The sequence below is a fragment of the Notamacropus eugenii genome, chromosome 1 (genome assembly GCF_028372415.1).
Source record: "Notamacropus eugenii isolate mMacEug1 chromosome 1, mMacEug1.pri_v2, whole genome shotgun sequence".
Classification (NCBI taxonomy): domain Eukaryota; kingdom Metazoa; phylum Chordata; class Mammalia; order Diprotodontia; family Macropodidae; genus Notamacropus; species Notamacropus eugenii.
This window is the reverse complement of record NC_092872.1, coordinates 690,912,361-690,931,801: the sequence shown is the minus strand read 5'-3', so window position 1 is coordinate 690,931,801 and position 19,441 is coordinate 690,912,361. Positions and strand designations below refer to the sequence as shown.

The window sequence follows — 19,441 nt, the reverse complement described above, 5'->3', positions numbered from 1 at the left end:
CCTACTTAGTAAGAAGAATTAGTTAAAAGAGACTACCAGATGGCAGCTTTCTCTCCTCCTCTCCTCTGGCTGATCTACCTAGGCATGAATCAACTTCTCAGAAACAGCCTACAGATACTATCTCATAGTCTCAATCCTCCGCTCCCCAACAGTGCCCTTTTAATATGATGGCTTCGTGCCATTCGCCCCAGGCATGGTTTATGTTACTTATACAAGGGAGGAGAAGGAAAAGTGCCACTTACAGTTCTGGGTACAAGTAAGACCAGGTAATATGTGAAGTTCCTTCTAGCAATGAATTCTATATGCCTATGTAACGTTAGATTAGTCATTTTTAATTGTTCTTCACCTCATAAAAAATGAGAGGGTTAGACTGAAAAAAAATCCTATGGTTCCTTCTAGCTTTAATATTCTATGAATATGTACTCCTGTACTGGTGATATTTATCACATATGACTCAAACTGCCTGAACTTCATCACATGATATTTTATGACTGATTTCATCTGCCATCATATATGTATACATTTGTGAGTGTGTATATGTGTGTATATACACATATACATATATACACAAAAATATGTACATATATTTATGTATCTATATGTGTATCTATCTACTTCTAAACATATACTTGTGTGTGTGTATGTGTGGGTGAAAATAATGATTGCCTTGACTGGTTTCTTCAATAGTCTATTCACAGCTAAAATATATAATTTTTAGAGGCATAACATCTTTATTTTGGGTAACTTTTCTGATTCCTCTTCATGGAATGCACGAATATATCTTGTAGTCTTAGTGTCTGTGCTAGAAAGTTTTAGACTATCAGCCCAGTGACCAAATTTTATGTCTCTTTTATGTGAATTAGCTTAGATAAATTCAGCATCAGGCTAACTGAAGTGGGGTTACTATTATTACTATTATCCACAGTAATTCTCCAAGGCCTTCAACTAAGTTGCAGTATGATTATAATCTATATTTATGGAAAATATACCCACATTGTTGAAATCAGAGGCCTTTGAAGTTTTTAAGAATTAAGCATTGGATGCCTAGGCTAAGTACTAGAAAGCCAGGACAGTACAGCCTCAGGAAGTTCCTATCTACCTGTTAAGAATTCATGAATTAATTCTCTGTAGTCCCAGATCCAAACCAGAAGAGTTTGTGAAGACGTCACCAGGGAGTTGATGTTTGGATGATTAATGTGTATATTCACAGAAATTCATGAATCTTGGACTCATTAAAGAATGAAAATTCGGGGATTGGACTCAACAGAAGGAGGACTGAATCTAATGCGATAAAAAATCTATGGTAGCAGTGGAGTGTTCAGCATCCAGGAATCACAGTGGATAAAGCAGTGGACCCAGGATCAGGAAGCCCTAAGTTAAAATTCAGTCTCAGACACTTTTTAGCTATGTTCTCTGGAAAAAAAGCAGGAGGCATTGTTAACTACTAATATTCTGAAATCACAACTAATCATGGTCAATCAGTTTCAAAATCTTTTCTGTTGTTTTTCCTTTAAGTTAATGTGCTTGTTATTTAAAATATTCTCCTGGGTCTGTTTATTTCACTCTGCTTCCATCCATATAAAGTCTTTTGAAGTTTTTCTGAATTCTTCACAATCATGTTCTCTTATGGACAATAATATTCTCCTATGGCACACTAATGTCTCCTTTCATTCATATAACAAAATTTATCATGGCATTTCCCAGTTGATGGATATCTACTTTGTTTTCAGTATGTGAACATTTTAAAATACTGCTGTAAATTTAAGAAAATGCCCATAATGGGAACTTTTGCTCTACCTTGGACCTCCATGGGGTATGTGCTTAGTGGCAGAATAATGATGTTAAAGGTTGTACTTGATTGGATTAGTTTGCAGTATAATTGTACTTTTTCCTGTAGATGTTGGACAAATGCACTGCTCTTGAACCAGTTCCTTGGTTGCCAGAACTGTCTTTCCCCAGCTCCTCCAACATTTGCCATTTTTATCATCTTGGACAGTCTAATGGGTATAGGGCTAAAGCTCAGAGACATTTTAATTTGCATCTTCTTATTAATAATTTAGAAAACAAGTGTCAGACTTATTGCATGTGGCCACTTGATGGGAAACCAAATTAAAATATAATTGAAAAATGTTTAAAAAATAAATAAAAATACAACAAAACAGTATTAATTTCTAATTTTCTAAGTCAATGTGCTATGTCAGGGATCTATTTATTTTTGAGTTTGACACTACTAATTTAGAACATTCATATGGTAGTTGATAGTTTGCATTTCTTCTTTAGAAAATTGTTCATATCCTTTGGACTACTTGTCTGTTGGGGAATGACATTTGTTCATACTTATTTAATATCAATTCACATAATACCCTTGAAAAAAAGACCTCTGAAAGAGATAAGCATGGCAGATTTCTCCTGCTAATTAATCACTCCTCTTTTAATTCTAGTTGCCTCGATATTATTTTTTATCTGTGCAAAAGCTTTTACATTTTCGTAATATAAATTGCTCATTTTTTCCCTATGGACATTTTCCAATTTTGAAAGCAGATTTTCCCTCCCATCCTCTCTCCTCTCCTCCCATTCCTTTCCCTTCATCTCTAATTCTATCATTGTGATAATACTGACATTATCTACCTCACAACATCATTGTGAAGATCAAATCAGATAATGTGTGGTAAATTATTTTAAAATTGTAAAGTCATGTAAATGTCAACTGTATTTATTATTCTTGCAGTAAAGGAGAGTTCTGATGAAGAATAGAAAAGCCACACAAGGAAATCAATTAACAATATTTTATTACTAGTCATAAGAGGAAATGCCAGAATGGATGTCAAAAGTAAAAAGTCTCAACGTGTGTCTGTTATCTACTATGACCCCCAGGTGACAGCAGCACACATGGTGGGGTGACTCCAGAATGTAGAATCATGCTTATCTTCTGATAGAAGTCCCAGAATCCCTTAGGGTTCAAAGTTATATAGAGTTTTAGACAAAGAACCAATTGATATCAGTAAGAGACTACCCTGTCATCCAAAATAGAAGGGAAAGAGAATGGTATACAAAGGATTAATGAAATAAGGATATTTTACAAATTACCTAATAAGGAGTGAGAAACAAGGGATAAGAATGTAGAAAACTTAAATCCAACTGTGTCAATCAATCAAGTGGCTGCTTGGGGTGGGGTGTGGAGGGTACAGATAATGTCCAGTCCCTGGATTCATTAACTTTGCTTGTTGTCCTTCATTCTTGAAGAGGACAATGACATCAGTAAGGTGATGGCATGACTTGCAAGTGAATTGGATTTAAATGAGGAATGCAAATTTTGATTGTTGAAACCTTCAAGATATCTTATGATTTATAGCCTAGATTTCTTTCTTAAGGACCATGCCTTAGACCCAAATCACTCTGGCTGTCATTGATTGACCAGCAATAGGTCTTAGCCCAAGCCCATGGGGTCATTGTTTGGACCCTGATTTTTCAGAGTGAATGTAAATAATAATTGATAGCATTTATTTCTCTTTGGCCAGAAACCCTGAGGGTCTTAGCCTCCCAGATTAATATATATGCCTCCATATATATTTGTGTATGTGTGTAGGTATGTATATACATATATTGTGTGCATATATCACACACATGCATGTATTAAACATGTGTTCACAATATACATATGTATATACATATACCTGTATATATGTGTGTATACATATACATGCACACATATAGTGTGTGTGTGTATGTATTTGATGAGACAAAATCAGTCATTCTTTGCCACATCCCTTACCTAGCCTTAATCACTGGATGGGCGTTACCTCAAACAGACCTGGGAAAGACGTTAGCTTAAAAAGACCAAGGTCTCCCACTGCATCTAGGGCCATCCACAGTCACCTGATCTATGTCTTAACACTTGCACTGCCCTCCCTCACTTCAATCCAAATCACTTGCAAGGTATGCCATCACCTTCTTGATGTCATGGTTCTCTTTGATAACAAAGGACAAAAAACAATAACTATGCATTAACATGAATACTAGGGAAGCTGAGGACATAGCATCAGGACCTCAGTTTCTAACACTGTAAAATAGCAGATTTGTCTTTAATGAAACCAGGTTACTTCCACTCTAGCATTCTATGGTCTAAGTTCTTTACCAACTCTCCTGATCTGTGTTCTAATTTGGAGTGTTTCAATGTTCCTTCCAGTGTTAATATTGTATCTTCTAGATTTCCTGCTGATTCTAAATGTCCCATGTTCTAATTTTCTGTTTCCAATTTCCTTCCATCTCCAGAATTTTGTGATTCTCATCCAGTTATATTTTTGTCTGCTGGTGATTATTCCTTGAATAATTTCAGTTCAGGATTGCAAACTAGGTTTCGTGAATCTTCCACATGAGTCAGAGATGAGTTAGAGAATCCCACAATGATGATACATGGCAAAGATCAAGTTTGTATCATAACAAAGAAAATTAGAAAACCATATATAGAAGGAAATCTGAAAATCACAGTTGATGATTATTTACCATGGAATATAGCAAATTGTGAAATGATTCAACCCTCCTGAATTGAATTATGAGATACTCCCTCTACCCTGACATCTTCTGTGTGAGGTTTCAAGCATATCTATAGTAGAGTGAAATGTAACAACTTAATTACTAAGGTAGTAGTTTGGGTAGAATGTCACATGTATAGTTGACAGTTCGATCAAGTTGAGGATGTTCTGTGACTTCTAGTCTTTGACACAAACCTGGTAATCTTTGGATTAGAATTTAGTGTAGAAAGGAATACTAGAATATAGACTTAAACTAACAGGACCTTTAAGTATGTTGCATTTTGGTGCTATTAGAACATATAACAAAAAAATCAGTCCTAGAAGTAATATATATAAGGAAATGAGATCTAGAGAGTGGATATAACTTATTCAAAGTCATAACATGTGATTGCTAATGACAAAACTCAAAACATGGGTCTCATGCCTATTAACCTAGTGATTTTTATGACAGATGAAATTAATTACGGACAAGGGTACTCTTCTTTTAGTTCCTCAGTTTCCCCATCATCTCACTTGAGTTTATTCCTGTCCCTTTCTCAGTTTCTAAGGATTTCATGTAGCAGGAAATTATAAAGCAAATGTAGTATTTGAACCTCTTAAAAGGTTTGACCCCAGAATCAGTAGAGTTAAAAAGAAAAAGAGGATCAGTTGCCAAAATATCTTAGAATTGTGGTCTGAGATGATGCTGAAGGAATTAAGTAGGCTTTGTTACTATTGCCTGAAGGGCTAGAAAGATAAGGGAATATGGTACAGAGATGGAGGACAGATGGGCTCAGAAGGGAAGTGAATTTGTAACAAATGATTTGACGACAAGAAGAGTCAAGAGGTGTGGGGGAGGAGAGAGAAGATCAGCCTTCCAGTCAAGAATGTCATGTCAAAAACAGCAGATCCGCACAAAAATGTCATAATATACCTTTACAGCCCTCTTCGACATAATGAACTCTCTGTTCTCTCAGCGACTCTGCTAAAAGCTTGAAGACCAACTTAGATGTCGGAATGTTCAAACACTTTTTAAGAAAGGTGTTACAGACAGGAACTGAATTAATTAATTTCTTGTTCCCTTCCCCCATACCCCTAACACAGCCCTCTCTTCTCCTTTTTCTACTTTATGGAAGCAACTGGAGCTCAAAGCTGGTCTAGGCAAGTATGTCTGCCACTCATCCATATGAACCTTTATGTTCATTCTCTTAATTGGAAGAAAGAATCATTTAATAGCTTTTTTTGGACATTTTTTTATCTTTTTGCAGGACACGTTTGGGAAAATAGTGGGAAAATCTAAGGCATTCTTGTGTCTATTTCTATGAAATGGGAGAAATCACTGTTCTTGAGACCAGAACAAGGAAGTAGTTTGGCAAGGTACCATTAACTAAGAGCAGAAACTTCTGTGCGTTGGAAACAACACTGGCTTGGAATCGGAAGGCCGCCTTTGAATTCTAATTCAGCTATGTCCATTACTGCCTATGTAACTTTAAGCTAATTAATTAATCTTCCTAGGCCTCAATTTACTTTTCTGTAAAAAGAGGTTGATTGAATGAATGGATCATAGCTAGCACTTAGAGAACACATGAAGCTTTACAAATGGATATATATGTATATATGTATGTATACACATGTGTGTATATATGTATGCATATATTCACATACATACGTACATGTATATGTGTATCTACATGTGTGTTATCATTTAAGTCTCTGAATAGTCTTATGATGCACTACATAGATACTGAAATAATCCCTATTTTACAGATAAGGAAACTGAGGCTGTGTCTTGTCTTGGATTTGACCTCCTGTTATCCTGACTCCACATTTAACATACTATCTACTGTGCCTCTTAACTGTCTCCAGCTTTACTAATCTTTAAGGTCACATAGTAAACTAGATAGTACAATGGATAGAAAGGTAAGCCTGGGCAAGTCACTTAACCTCTATCTACCTCACTTTTGTCTACTTTAAAATGGGTCTGATTATAGCAGCAACCTCCTAGGGTTTGTTTGAAGATCAAATGAGATACTATGTGGGAAGGGCTTAGCAAAATGCCTGGCACATCATAGCTGCTTAATTAATACTTTCAGTTTCAGGTAGGATATGAACACAAATTTAGTGGCCTTTCTCCCAAAACACACTTAACTTCTCAAGTTCCCCATTTGTGAAATGAGGGCTGGAATAGATTATCTACAAGGTCATTTCCAAAGCACTATCCCACAAAATACTAGTGCCAGGCTTGTTGGCCTGTTAGTCCCTCAGAAGGTATGACTCCCTAGGATTGCGTATCTAACTCCCTTTGAACCTGAGTTGCAACTACACCAAGAACTGTCCTCTCATCTTCAGTGAAGGACAGTTGTGAAATGACTTAGCTTAATCTACTGTACTGTAAAAGTGAAGGTTCTGTGAAATTTATTTTGGAGATTTAGGGTGGGTGAAATTGAAAGATTATTTTAGTGACTTAAGGTGGAGAAAGTTTGGTTTCTGGATGTTGGAAATTTGAGCGAACTTCAAAAAAAAATCTGTCACAGTGGGAGGGTGTTGAAGGCCTCCTATTCTCTCTGAGTTGGCTTGGGAAAGCAGACATCAGGTCTTTCTGTTGGAAAATGTCACTCATTTGCTCTTTTTAACTCTTTGAAATTGAGCAATTTCCCCTCTGCTTTTCAGTTCAATTATCAGATTCACAGGTTCAAAGTCAGGCCATTATTAACCCAATGAAAGGAATACTGATGAATGGGGGAGGGGAGTAGAGTTAACCTCTACCCACTAACCTCACCCATTAAGAATGTTAGGGTAGAGGAAGGGATTATTATTTTTTTTTATTGTTTTCTCTATATGTAACAGAACCCTCCAGGGAGTGGCTCAATAAATGAATTATTGTACACAGAGGATCCTAAAAGGGGAGAACTGATCTGCTTTTTCAAAACTGTCTTAGGATCATGGGATAGGATTTAGAGATGGAGGAGACCTTGAAAGGTAATTTATTTCAACCCCTGTGTTTTACAGAAGAGAACACAAAGGGACATATTGTCACAAATGGGATCACTTGCTATTAATGTCAATGAATGAATTGTATTCCAACTCTTATCCTCCTTCAAATCCTAGACTCCTTTGTCCAGAAGGTGTTTAAAGGAAAACTCTAGGTTACCCCATAAACAAACTTTGAGACGAATTTTTTTAAAATTTTTGTAGGCCTCTTCCACTATTGAGTTTCTGTGGGATGACAAAGATATCATTTCCTCTCTTTGGGTATCAATTTTCTCATTTATAAAATGAAAGCAGTGGGTATACAATTTCTAAGACTTTTTCAAAATTTAGTATCCTGTAAGCCTATGAATCAATGCTATCTTCTTACATAGTAGTGTTTCTTATCAGATTCTTAAACCTTCATTCAAGTCATATCTAGTAACCATGGATGTGCTCGGATGATCTGTCTTGGGTACTTAACTCTTTTCCTTCCATACCATCTTATTGATTTCATCAGTTGCTGCAAGTTAAATTATCTGTACACAGATTTTCCATGATCACATATCCATCTTGAGCTCCAATCTAACGTTAGATTGCCTATGATACATCTCAACCAACTACCTCTTAAGCATTTCAAACTGGTTATTCTGAAATCACCTCAAATTTTATGTTTGAAAAAAGAACTCACTCCAAACCGCCCTCCACTCATCTGCCGATACGATTTTCATAAAATACAGGTCTGACCAAGTTACTCTCCTATGTAATAAACTTTAGTGACTCCCAATTACCTCCATCATCCCCATGTCCTTTAAGGCTCAGTTTAAATGCCTCCATGTACTGGAGCCCTTCCCTGACTTCCTTCCATTCTAAAGGTTGTCTTCTCTCAGGTTACTTTCTAAGTGTGTGTGTGTGTGTGTGTGTGTGTATGCACGTGTGAATGTGTATGTGCATACGTTGATATCTGCATGTATGTATATATATTTTATGCACACATATGCACACATATGTGTTTGTATACAATCTTACATATACATGGTTATTTCCCCCACTAGAATATGTCCTTCTCCAGGACAGGGAGTGATTTTTTTCCCCATCTTTGTATCTTATTGTGGAGCACGGTGCCTGGCCCATTGTAAATGCTTGATGACTAAGAAATTAATAAATGTTTGGGAGACTTTTGTATATATCAAGCTTTAGCAGCCTTTTTCACTCTTTGCATTAATTATTGGTCCCATGTACCAGTGTCTATTCATTATTCTTCCTCATCGATTCATTCTTTCTACTAATATATAAAAACCACCTACTCTTTGTGGTGTATTACCTGGGTGCTAGAAAAATAGAGAACGTGGAATTTTTGAGTTGAAAGTAAACTTAAAGGTCATAGTGAAATGCTCTCTGACCTTGGAGTGACGTGACAAGGGTTTACACACTGGCTTTAAGACTCTGGGTCCGTCATTTGTCCTCCTATGTGTCTTTACTTTCATATCTACTAATAGCACCTTAATTAACTATATCATAGGATTGTTGTGAGAAATGTACTTCATAAAATAATAATTTTTACTAATTATTATAACAAATAATTATGCATTATATATCTTTATACTATAATTATTATAGCATATTATATATAGTATATATAATAACATCTATCCATCACATCTACTATGTTCCAAGCACTGTGATAAGCCTTTTGCAAGTATTGTCTCATTTGATCCTCACAACCACCTTGCGAGGTAACTGCTATTATTATTCCCATTTTACAATTGAGAAAACTGAGGCAAACAGAGGTTACATGACTTGTCCAGGGTCATACAACTAGTACATGTCAGAAGTGAGATTTGAATTCGGGTCTTTGTGACTCAGGCCCATTGCTCTACCCAGCATGCCACTTAATTACAATGAATATGAGTTATTATTTTACATTTAATCTAGCATTCAACCACATTGTCTCTTTTGATATATCTCATACATACAGACTCTCATGCCTGGAATACCCCCCTCTTCTCCCTGTATCTTAGAAGTTTTACTTTCAAGAGTGTTCTGAAGGTTAAATGAGATGATTGATGCAAAGCACTTTGAAAACCTTCAAGGTCTATATAAAGAGCGATTACTGTTCTTAGTCTACAGCCACCAGGCCTTCAGTCTGGTGGTGACTGCATTCCCTGATCATTTTACCGCACTCCTGTTGAGCTGAACCAATGTTTATAGAGTAACAGAGGGAGTATACTGGTAAATGTTTAACAATCGGCTCTCAGGATATGGGGAGAAGGGTGTATACATACTTTATTAATATGTTTTTAAATATACGCAATCAACAAAACAATAAAGCCTTGATGTATAGCCATTGATATGAATGCTCAGACTGAAAAATTTAAAAGTTGGCTCTTCTTTTGCAAGCCAATTAGAACTGGCTCCAGCATAGATTTGCCTCTTTTCTTTCCAAGACCAGCTCCAATGTCACCTTCCAAATGATGTCCTGGCATATCCACCCAATTGCTAGTCAGACACCAACTCAAAAATACCTTTTACTTTTTTGTATATCATATGCATATTTTATATATATAATATATGATACATATTTACATATGTACACATATACACACAAACATGTACACACATGTGTATATCTCTATATATGAATATACCCATACATGTATACATATGTATGTATATTTGTGTGTGCGTGTGTGTGTGTGTGTATACACACACATACATATGTAGGTTTACCCTGACAGAATATAAGCTTTATGAGAGCAGGAATTGTTTCATTTTGGTCTTTATATCTTTAGCATCAATGAGCCTGTCACATAGTAGATTTTTAATAAATATTTATTTACTAATTCATTAATGGATACAGATGAAGAAATTTAGGTTCATAAATATTGAGTAGATTTCCAAATATCTCCAAAGTTATTGACAGAGTTGGGACAGTTTCATGCCCCTACTCCTGACACACTGTCTGAATGTTGTTACTTCAGACAACTTTCTGCCTAATGTTGTTGTCTTGGGTTATGTCTCTTTCAATAACAAATGGATTTCTCCTCCCTTGCAGTCTGAAATACGGTTTTTGGAGAAGCAATCCCAGGAGAGTGATTTTTGCGCTGACTTGTTAAGTGACCAATCAAATGGGTGGTGTGTGTTACAGAAATTGGCAACAAGTGTCCAATGGGTGAAGAAGGTAAGCACAATTTATGCTACGGAGAATGTGTAATACTGCTTAGAGATCTAGGTTCCACTTCATATAACGTAGCTTTATCAAGAGCTTTTCCTACTTGACTTGGTTTTGGAGTCTCCCAACTTATCTTCCTAGATTACAGTCACACGCTGGGGAATGTTGCCCTGGGTGAAGTGATTTTCAGATGATGCTATTAGCCAATTACATCCAAATCCATTTTACCTTCGCAGAATACCTGGTGCAACATGATTCAGTCTATTAACTTTCAACCTTAGGCAGGGGGTTGATGACAAAGCATAAAATGGTGAATAGGTCACCAGCCTTGTAGTCTTCCGGCCCTGAGTTCTAATCTTTGTCCTTTACTCATGATGTGACCTTATGTGAACATGTCACCTTTCTGGGATTTGGTTTCCTCATCTGTAAAATGAAGTTATTTCAATAAGTGATCTCTAAATTCTCTTCAGACATTAATATTTTATGATATGGAGCTAACTGCCCTATATAATATACATCCCCCAGGTGTTTTTATGGAACTAATTTTCATGAAAGTATAAATAGTTAGGGATAGCTAGGTGGCACAGCAGAGTCAGACATGGAGTCTGGAAGACCTGGGCTCAAATAGTTTCCTCATCTATAAAATGAGCTGGAGAAGAAAGTGGAAAACCATTCCAATATCTTTGCTATGAAAACCCCAAATTGGATCACTAAATCACACATGACTGAAATAACTAAGCAACAAGATAAGTTGTTAGTGCTGAAAGGAATCCAATTCAGTCTCACTATATAGATGAGGAAACTGAGGTCCAGGGAGATTGGTCAATTTTCCTGAAGAAGACAGTGTGGTATAGTAGATAGGATGGTTGGAGTACTAGATTCAGAGGCAGAAAGACTGGTTCACATCCTTGTTTTCATCATTTATTGGCTTAAATATGCAAAATCTCGATTGCCGCTTATGTAAAATGGGTACAGTAATAACACTTGTCATGCCTACTTGATAGAATATGAAGTAAATGTGTCAAGTGAACAAACATGGGTCCAGTATTGTCTACATTCCAAGAACAGTGAAATTCAAAATAAGAAAATTCATGTAACACTTACTGCTTTCTTTAACATGATATATGAATGACAGTTATTATTATTGGTAGATCCATGATCAGTTGCATGACTTCCAGCCCCTTGCTTTTTTCCAGCACGTCACTATGTTGGCAGGGTCTACCCTTATTTGAGGAGAATTGTTTTGGAATGCTTGCCTTACTGGGCTCTGATTAATGTGATTATTATAGAAGTAGCCACTAAGTGAGATTTCATTGCTCTGGCAATGTCAGAACCCTTGTCTAATATTCTGCCTCAAAGGCAAACAGTAGGGGGGGGGTCACCTCCTTTCTGAAAGGCTACTACATCAGCCTGACAGCACTGTGACCTCTTCTAGATCTTTACTCAAGAAGGTGATGAGGGTCTTTGACTTGGGAAGAGCCAGAAAGCAGGGAGCTGATCCCACTGGGCTAGCTCTCAGCCTGCTGAAGCCAGGCTGGAAAAATTAGCTGGATAAACTGAACTACAGCTAAAATCTTGTTTCTTTTCAAGTGGATTCTCAGAGGGTCTTCTTAAAAATAGCTTTTTCGACTAAGGCAAGGAAGATATTTTGTTGAGTAGTTAGGAGGGAGCTGGAAGTAGAGATTACAACCATCAGTTATCTTTAACCATGGGAGGTTGTATGGAAAACAAAGAAAGTGGGTTAGAATTTGAATTATGCCCATGTGATCTGGGAGATTTTTAAGCATGCTTCTTACTGTCTTTGCGTGTCATCTTACTCCTCTGTCAAGAAAGGTCATTAGTCTAGAAATCTAAGGTCCCTTCCTTTTCCTAATGACAAAATTTCAGAGTTTGAAAGGATTTTAGACATGATCCAGTCCAGGAGAGCTTAACCCAGGGTATGTGAACTTATTAATATCTATAGTTTTAGTATCATGTTAAGCTTTACCAACTCCAGATGGCTGCTTCTAGTTAGCTTTGCTAGCTTAAAATTTCTCTGAGACTTTTGAAATGTTTTGGAATATCATGTATATATGTATACACATGCATATACATGATACGTATGTGTATACCTATACATGTAAACATATGCACGCACATATGTGTATACGCAAATATGTACATGCAACTGTATCTTTTAAAAATTGGTTTCTTTTTCAATTTTGTGTATTTTAGTTTATACATTAAAAAGAATTCCAAAAGGAAATCAGTAGGCTTTCCCAAGCTTTCATATGGGTCTATGACATACACAAAAACGTTTAAAACCCTTTGATCTAGACTAAACCAGACCCAAATAATTCAAGAATAATTCAAGAACATACCTAGAAATGGTCATGCAGATTTTAAAGTCTTTTAGTGAGTTAACCCACTATGCCCCAAATTAGTGATTCCACTTTAAGCAAGTCTAATTTTTAGGAAAATGTTTCATGTCTCAATCATTATTTACCCTTTTGAAATTTTAACATCTAGTTCTGTCCAATGGATCCAAATACAACAAGTATATTCTTTCTTTTTATGTGATAGTCCTTCTAATACCTAAATTTGATTGTCAAGTCTTTTCCTGAATACTCTTTCCTTCTTCAGGCTTAACTTTCCTAGTTCCTTTCAATCAATTTTTGAATTACAATGTGACTTTATTAAAAGCATAAGTACATTTTTAGTTGGAGATCTTGGGAGAAGTAACATGGAATACACTCAGGATTTTCTGCCACTTATAATCTCTAGGAGCTCAAGAATATAACTTAAACTCTGTGGTCTCTTACTTTCTCATTTATAAAACAAGAGAGTTGGACTAGACCATCTCCATGTCTTTTGCTGTTCTAAATTTATAACTCTATGATCCTCAGTACTGAGATCTCTATGATTTTATAAATACGTGCTGAAAACAAATCAATAAATGGATTCTTCATGAAATAAGAACTAAGTTCCTGCCAGAACCACAGGGATGTCAATAATGAGGAATGCTCCCATGTAATTGTGAAATTGTATATATTGCTCCTATCTCCATCCATATATTTTACATTCACTTATGTTAAACCTCTACTTGACAGATGTCTCATGCTGAGAGAAATGTCCTTGAATGATAATCGTTTTATTTCTGGCAGAGAAATTGGGGCCCTCTGCTTCACAGTCCCTTTGAACATTTCAATAGGCTTCCTGCCTGACATTTTCTAGGAGAATTAGACAACTAGAATTAGGCATCAATGGAAAGGAGTCAGGAGATAAGTATTAAGAGCTTATATTTAATTTTTTGAGGGAATCTACTGGTTTTTCATCCAGAAATGAAGAGGAACCAATTTTGGATAGTAGTGTGTCTGGCATAATTGCCATTTCAAAGAACAAAACAGACTAATCTATGGTTCCCCATACATGGAAACAACACATCTAAAGGTGTGTGTGTGTGTGGGGGGGATTGGAAACAATCTTCTGAAAGAAGATTTTTGTTTTAACATAATTAACTCTCTAGTTGAAGTCCATTGAAATTCACGGAATCATAGAGTTTAAAACTCGAAGAGATATTAAGCACTGTCTAGTCCAATTCCCTCATTTTATAGGGATAGTAATGGTGCCTGAGTCTCATGTGAGTCAGTACTGTGGAATGGAGGAAGAAATACCTAAAGCTACCTTGAATGTGCATTAATAAATACAAGTGACAAAAGTAAAGCAAGATCAATCCCTCTTTCTTCAACTCTGGCATGAACAAATCTGGAGTCTTGTCTTTAATTCTGTGAACCCCATTTCAGGATCAATATTGATGAATTAGAATTTGGACATAATTGTGAGAGGACTCAAGACTATGTCATATAACAGTCAACTTTGTTTGTCCTTTGTTTTCAAAGTAGACCGTGACATCAGAGAAATGATGATATGACTTGTGCTTGACTTTGTTTTGAATGAGGGAGGTTTGTGCAAGGTCACCAACCTCACTTTCTCCTTCTGAGTCATCTGAGTCCAGTGACCAGATATTCATCAGAATGACTGGAGATGGTCCAGGATGCAATGGGAGACCTTGGCCTTTTTATGCTGACCTTTTCAGGTACTCACTTAGAGGGAGGTAATATCCATTGAGGGAATAGACCTCTTTAAGAAGTAGTCAGAAAACAGTCCTTTTAATGAACAAAAGAAAAAAATAACTAAATCAATAGAAACTGTTACTAGTGATAATCAGTTTAAGCTAAACATTAAGTGGAGCTTGGACAGGGACCTATTGTTGTCCAACCCATGGGCTTCAGAGTCCACTGTGTTTGAAGTTTTGGGAAGGAGAAGGAAGGAAGGAAGGAAGGAAGGAAGGAAGGAAGGAAGGAAGGAAGGAAGGAAGGAAGGAAGGAAGGAAGGAAGGAAGGAAGGAAAGAAGGAAGGAAGGAAGGAAGGAAGGAAATCTAGCTAGTAAAACCCACTCAGGTAGCTCAGTCAACTCACAGTCTGTGTTCATCCTTTGTTTTCAAAGAAGACCATGACATCAGAGAAATGATGACATGACTTGCACTTGACTTTGTTTTGAGTGAGAGAAGGTTGTGCCATGTCACCAACCTCACTTTCTCCTCCTGAGCCATCTGGGTCCAGTGACCAGATATTCATCAGGATGACTGGAGATGGCCCTGGTTGACACATAGCAGATATCACTTAAATGCTTATTTCCTGTCCCCTTTGAAATTATTTTATTTTGTATTTATTTATTTATAGGTTCTGGTACTAATGTTTACCTTCCTCATTAGGAGTCTTCCAGAAATGACTGGATGGCCATCTCTTGCCCATATTGTAAATACTGTAGAGAGGACAGACACTTCAGTGTTGGTTTTAAAGCAGAGAACTTTTCTGGTTCCTTCACCTTCTGACATTTTGAGTATAATGATAGAATCAAGATTAGAGGCCAGGTCTCCTGATTCCTAATCTAGCTGTATTTCTATTATATCACCTTTGCTCCCAGTGACTACTCTCTGTTGCTTTACTGACAGTACCCTCTCTAAGCTCTTGCATTAGTCTAGTTGAAAGGAAAGTAAAAGATACATCTTCTACTCACATGTAAAATTTGAGTTTGGGTTAGATGATCTTCCTCTAAGGTAGTTCCTAACTCCACTTTCTGTGATGCTATGAACAAATGAGCTCTAAAATAGCTTCCAATTTGAATTACTTTTATCTTGTAGTCCTCTGGTCACTTTTGACTCCTGGCTGTATTCCTAGCAGTGTTTCCATTAGTGGATTTTTTTGAAAAAGGGATGGAAAATAGAATGTGGTACCTAATTTCAGGAGATTGATCCAATCCCCATACACTGTATAGGATTCCAGAAGTTAGTAGTGAGATAAAGAATTTACTAAGTACTTACTATGTATCAGGCACTGTGCTAAGTGCCAGAGGTACAAAAAGGGAAAATTCATGCTCTCATAGAACTTTAGAGGTCAGACATATGCATAGACACTTCCACTGTAAATACCCAAAGACATTTAACTCCTCCCATAAAGAGAAGGGAGACTGCTTTTGTGGAATGCCATATGTGTTTCCCCATGCATAAAACTTATCAATAACCTCTTCATTTTGATTGGTTGGAAGGCATTTTTAAATTTTTAATTTACTTAATTCCTGATGAATCAAAGAATGTAAATTCACTTTTTCAGAATCCAGACTGAATAGAAAAGATTATCCACATATCATTCTGTAATTAGAGGTATTAGAAGCATAAATAGTGACAAAATTGAGATAATACCTCTTTGGCAGTCAGCCAATTTTAAAGAGTAACCATTATACTGTCTGAAACAATGGGATAAGACCTTACTTGATTTGACCTTAAGAGCTCAATGAGAATTGTCTCTTCAATCTCTTTCTTTTACTAATCACTGAGCAAAAATAATATAGAATTTACATATTTGATGGCAGGCAGTATGGCACAGTAGATAGAAAGCAAGACTTAAAGTATACTGACCTGAATTCAAATTTCCTCATATGCACTTAATATTTGCTTGACCCTTGACAAGTCACTTAAAATATGACTCTGTTTCTTCATTCATAAAATGTGAATAACTGTAACACCTACTGTAGAAGGTTGCTACATAGATCAAGTGAGATAATGTACATAAAGAGTTAGATGACAGCCATTTCATCATCATCATCATCATCATCATCATCATCATCATCATCATCATCCTTGTCATAATTATCCTGCCTTCCAACTGGTTCTCATGGTCATTAGTTTCTTTTAGGAAGCAAGGAGAGAAATGTCTTATTCCCAATATCACATTTACGTTTAAGAGTTGCACCCCAACTCCTAGAAATAGGGTTGGAAAGTATCTCAGACATCACTTATCCTGGTCTTCCTTATCTATGCTGCTCTCTTGATCTCTTTCTTTTTTAACCATTACCAACTGGTTTGTTGAAAGAAAGGCATTTATTTTTAGTACAAATCTTTAGTTCCTTGTTTTCCAGTTTCCTTTGATATCCAATGGCTCATTGGTGAGCAAAGATAAATAAATTAATTGTTCAGTATCTTAGAATATCTTAAAGTGGAACTAACCCCAGCCTGGGAATAGGGAGACCCAAGATCTAGTCACTGGGCTTTCATTACTTTTCTATGGAGAACTTAGTGTCCCTTTCCGGGCTTCAGGTTTTCATTCTGCAAAATGAGATGGGTAGACTGGAAAATCTCAAGTTGCTTCATTTGAACAAAAGTTCTAAATTTCTATGTTTTCACCTTCTACGATATGAAGTCTTCCAACCTCTAACATGTTACATGTTGTATTCTAAAATTCTATGTTTTATTATCTGTTCTATCATATACATGTTGTAGTTCTTGCCTATCTTCAGTGGAAGGAAATTCAGAGAATCATAAAAATATACAATTATGACTTGGAAAGGACCTCTGAGATTATGTAATCCAGCACCCTCATTTTGTAAACGATTTAAAATAAAAAAGGACCAGAAAATTTAAATGACTTGCCAATAGTCAAGCAGCCAAGGGAAATTGAATACTATCTTGGAAATGAAATTGGGAAAGTAATGAAAATAGCTTTGTCCCCAGGGCTTCTAGAGAATGGAAAGGATGTATATAATATCTATGTGTTCAATCTCTTTGTGGCCATAGTAACCATTACAAGAGAGATAAAATGTAGGGCTGTTGTGATAAATGTTTAACAATTGACTCTCAGAAAAAATCTACATAGGACTCACTTTTTAAGTTTCATTTGCCCTAACATTTTCTACATCATTTTCCTAATTCTAGATAATCAGCAAAACAGTGAATCAAGGCTTGAGACCTTTTGAGTTTGGCTCCTACTCAACATGGAGATATATTTAGAAATGGTGTGAAAACAATGACTAATTATTAATTAGCCTTTGTTGGTAGGTAAAGAAAGGTTTTCATTTTAGTTGCCCTTTTGAGAAGTGAATGTTTCATGTGAGTATCTTTTCAGAATAGTGTTCATATGACAAATTTTGCCAGAATCAGAAATTATGGATTTGAAATAAATCAAATTTGAGGATGATATAAAATAAAAGGTATGGTAGTGCTTCTCAGAAGACTCTAGGACAGCTCTAAATCTTCAGTCCTTTTCAGATAGATGGTAATGACTAATGTGAGTTCATTTTCATCAGTTAGTTAGCAAGCTTGTGTTAAGTGCTCACTACTCTCCAGGTATAAGACTAAGTGCTGGGAATAATTAGGAGGATAGGGGATGTCTAGTCTCTGTCCAAAGAGAAAATATTCCAATGAGGGAGATAACATGTATACATGAAATATATATATGTATGTGTGTATGCATGTATTTGTATGTGTATATAGGCATATATATGTATGTACATATAGGCATATGCACATATCTATATACACATATACTATACACACGTATAGTACATGTGTATTTATACATATATGTATATATAACAAGATATAAATAGGAAACAGAATAGATGACCTGAAAAGGTCAAATGTTAGCATCTGGAAGTACTGGAAAACATCTGCAGAAGGTAGTAATGGAGCTGAGTCTGGAAGGAAACCAGAGATGCTAAGTGTTGCAGGTAAAGGGGCATAGAGTTCTAGTCAATGAGAGAAAAAAAGCAATGAAGAACACTGTTAGGAGATGGAGTGAAATGTTTGAGGAGCTACAGGTTAGTCAGTGTGGCTGGAATGTAGGCTGCTAGGGGAAGAGAAGTTAGGTGTAAAATGTCTGAAAAAGGCAAAAAGTAGTCAGGTTGTGAAGAACTTTAAATGTCAAGCAGAGGATTTTATATTCGATGTTTGAGGTAAAAGAGGATTACTGGAGCTCATTGAGCATGTGAGTGATGTGGTCAGAAAAGAAAACATTTTAGAAACATCATGTTGGCTGTTAAGTGAAGGATGGAGTGGTGTGGGGAGAGACTTGAGTCAGAAAGACTGATTAGAAGATTATTGCAGCAGTCTAGTTGAAAGGTGGGCATCTAGGGGGTGCAGCAGATAGAGCACTGGGCTGGGAATCAAGAGGACTTATCTTCCTGAGTTATCTGGTCTCGGACATTTACCCACTGTGTGACCAATGGCAAGTCATTTAACCCTGATTTCCTCATGAGATGGAGAAGGAAATGGTAAACTGTTCCAGTATCTTTGACAAGAAAACCCCAAATGGGGTTACTATGGTGATGGTTATGTAAGGGGATAAAATGGGGAGATGTTTTGAAAACAGATTAGATATGTGGGGTATTTTAGAGTGAGTTGACACCAAGGTGATAAAACTGGTACCTTTAACAGTAATAGGAAATTTCACAAGGGTTTGAAGGAAAGATTAAGAT

General features: G+C 36.3%; 1 protein-coding gene across 2 annotated transcripts in view; it reads left to right on the top strand.

The window, feature by feature from the left end:
• CDH11 (cadherin 11) overlaps window positions 1-19,441 on the top strand; it is a 213,334-nt gene that overhangs the window by 84,073 nt on the left and 109,820 nt on the right. For both annotated transcript variants that reach the window (XM_072635916.1, XM_072635917.1), the window contains one exon: window positions 10,534-10,659. The gene's annotated coding sequence lies outside the window, so the exon portion shown is untranslated. The remainder of the gene's footprint in view (window positions 1-10,533; window positions 10,660-19,441) is intronic.